The sequence below is a fragment of the Sinocyclocheilus grahami genome, unplaced genomic scaffold (assembly GCF_001515645.1).
Source record: "Sinocyclocheilus grahami isolate Dianchi unplaced genomic scaffold, SAMN03320097.WGS_v1.1 scaffold1417.1, whole genome shotgun sequence".
NCBI classification, from domain to species: domain Eukaryota; kingdom Metazoa; phylum Chordata; class Actinopteri; order Cypriniformes; family Cyprinidae; genus Sinocyclocheilus; species Sinocyclocheilus grahami.
In genome coordinates, this window is record NW_015506596.1 from 56,495 (window position 1) to 59,990 (window position 3,496).

The following is a 3,496-nucleotide window of genomic DNA, read 5'->3' on the forward strand; positions in this document are numbered from 1 at the left end:
AGAAAATTTTGGTTTCGTCTATACTACTAGGTACTTATAATATATTGACTGGGTTAAATAGAATTGCATTTCTAAAAAGAGACTAAAATACAATTTTCATTTGAGTAAAACTAGACTAAATGTCATCAGTTTTCGTCGACTAAAACTAGACTAAATTGTCATCAGTTTTCATTGACTAAAACTAGACGAAAATAGTCATGGATAATTCTGACTAAAATAAGCCTAAAATGCTCAGACTTTTAGTTGACTAAAACTTGACTAGACTAAAAAGAGTATGAACGTGACTAAAACTAATAAAAACTAAAATGACAGCTTCACACAAAGACTAGACTAAAACTAAATTTAAAACAGGCCGCCAAAAACAACACTAGTAGAGAGCAGAGGTTTGCCAGATGGATGCTAGGCAATGGCGTTCTGAATCTGCGCTGCCTGAGCTTCACGAGTGCACCGGCTCTCTTCCCCCGTCTGCGCGTCCTGAAGCGCTTGATCAGCGCCACTGCTCTGCCAACTACAATGTCCAGCAAAACATCAGAATAGTCGAAAACCAGTGAAATATCGGGTGATGTGTATTGCTGAATGTCCAGCAATTCGTCTCTGGTGAAACTGATTGCAGGGATATAACTAAAGACAGGACAAACTCACAAAAACATAAAAACAACTGCCGCGCACGCCACGGAGGCAGCCATCAGCGTCGGTGCCATTGTGCAAACACTAAACTGCTTTAATTGCACTGGCATGCATTGGTTACCGTGACAACAACTTGTCACAGGAAGCGCTAACTTCACATAGCACAACACGCCATGTTGTAAACAAACCACCTGAAGCAGCTAAGCTAACACAATTTAGCATAGTTTCATCTTTGACCTTTTTTTTTGTGTGTGCAGAACAACCACCCAATAAAGCATTACAATAATCTAACCTTGAGGTCATGCAGTGGTGTATAAAGTACCTGAAAGCCATACTCAAGTAAAAGTACAGACAACTTACCAGAAAATGACTTTGGTAGAAATAGAAGTCACCGTTTAGAATATTACTTGAGTAAAAGTCTTAAAGTATGTGATATTTATTGTACTTAAGTACGAAAAGTATTTTTTTAATCTTAAACATACTTAAGTATTGAAAGTAAAAGTACAAGTAAATGCAAAATGGAAAAGAAGCAAATAAATATATAATAAAAAATTTTCATACATGGCTTGAGTAGCAAGATTGTGTTCAGTTTTTGGGTAAGAATAAGAAGCACTTCATCCGGTACTTAGTGTCTTTCATTCCAAGGTAAGAAAACATTTCTGGAATCTGCATCTGAAGTGGCATTTAGATGTATTTACACAGTTTATGTATCTCAAAGGGGACATGGATGCATTTAACCTGCAGTTACAGATGGATAAATAATGTTTTGTTTTTAACATAAAACGTTGAATACTGATATTTGAAATAATTTAAAACATGAACAAAATAGTCGAAATGTGAAATGAAAACCGCCAGTAGGTGGCAGCAAGTGACTGTTAATGAGTGAGTCATTGAGATTCAACCGATTCATTCAGGAACAAAGCATTTGACAGTAGCCTTGTCCAAATACCCACAGTATTTCCTGTCTTTGTACTTGATCACTTATATGGCGAATTTCCTGTATTTGGCCCAAGTGTTCAAGTGAGCATGAAGACCACAAGTGTGTGTCAAACTTTCATTACCTGATGGGACACACTTGTAGTGTTGTAAAATGCAAGTGTTTACATAGCTTTATTTAAATTTTAAATACTTTGCATTTTAAAATCAACTTCTAAATGTCTGTTCAGTAGTCCCTATAACATGACAATTTTAATTTGTGGTGCTTCTAATTAAGTGATAAAAAGCAGTTGCAAATGTTGTACAAAATAAATATCACCACTACTCATCTTTGCACCAATAAAACGTAAAAACAGTGTTTTTCTACCAAATTATATGTAATAGCTAATTATTATATTAATATTTAACTTGCATTGGAAAGGTTTCCGTGACCTCTCGCGAGATCTCGGCAAAAAGTCTCACGATTTATTTCCAAAACATGATGCATGATGGGATACACTAAGCCTCGAATAGCGCTCCGGAGCGGTATTCGAGATAGTGTGGATTTAGTGTGCTTTAAGGGCACTGCGCTCTGGCGTTTTTAAGACATGTGTTGTACTGTAAGGACTTTAACTCATTAATTCCTATAAGGGAATTAATTATTATTAATTCATTCAGGGTTTGAAAGGACTCGAATCTGAAAATTCGAGGTCCACCTGATTAAAGCTGAATTCCAATTTGATATTTTACACTTTAAATCACCGGTCGTCCAGCGAGCCGTTGACCTCGGTATATTTTAACAACTTGAATATTTGTATTTCCCTGGCCACGGGTTCTTTGATAAGTAAGCTACGAGCTAGGTAACGTGATCTTGGCAAGGTTTGACTTTAAAGTTATATGACACCAGACAATGATTCTTTATAAATGAAAACGAATTTATTGATTATTCACATACACATACATACACACACATACATACAGTTCAGAAGAAGGAAATGAGTTAACGGAGTTTCATGAAGTTTTCAAAGTTCTAACTCGTTTCCACCAGTGGTTTTAAATTCAACCCTGGGACAATCACAAAGCAGAGATTTTCTTATCTTTACTGCTTAACTCAATTCACCAGTTCAGCACCTATTTCAGCAGATGTAAGATTTGTTTGTACTTGCGTTTGCTGAAAGCTGAGAAGTGGAGAGGTTTTCTCGTTGCTGACGCAGGCTTCCTGGATGGCTGCTGGAGGGAAATTCCATTGCCGATTGGTTGTCAGGATGACGTCCTTTTGGGAGAGCCCTCGTTGGATTGGTTGCTTTCTTGATGACACAGAGCAGTTCTGCTAAAAGTCTGAGTTTGCTAGACTTTAAGTTCTTTGATGATCGCGAAGTTTCAACTGAAGTGTTTGAGTGTTAGATGATCGGTCGCTTTGATGGTAAGCGTGTGAGCAGTTGGAGTGCTCGTAACACGGCGAGAAGCGAAGAGCAAGCCAGAGCTATTGAATCTGTGTTGCAGTGGGGTTTTGATCCGCAGCGTAAGTCCGTCCCACGGGTCGCTGTTCCAATCAGATAGTGGCTGCGGGGCTTAGCCACCAGAGCTTGTGAGCGAAGCGGAGCGGTGTGACGCTCCGCTACGTTTTCCGCTCTATGGACGTGCACTCCGCTCAGTCGCTCTAACCGCCCGAGCAAGCGCTCCGTTAATATTCCCTCCGTTAATATTCCACTCACGCTCACCGTAAACCAATTCCCGCTCAGATCCCGCTCCGACATAACATTTCTCTAGTAGGCCTAATTGTTTACTGTTTGTAACGAAATTCTTGGATTATTGTCTAAAATTAAGCATGCTGATAAATAGCAATTATCATATTTCAGAGCGAAATTCTAACATTCTTCTTAATTTTATTAATTAAGCAATTAGCAATTAAATAGCAATTATCATATTTCAGAGCGAAATTCTAACATTCTTC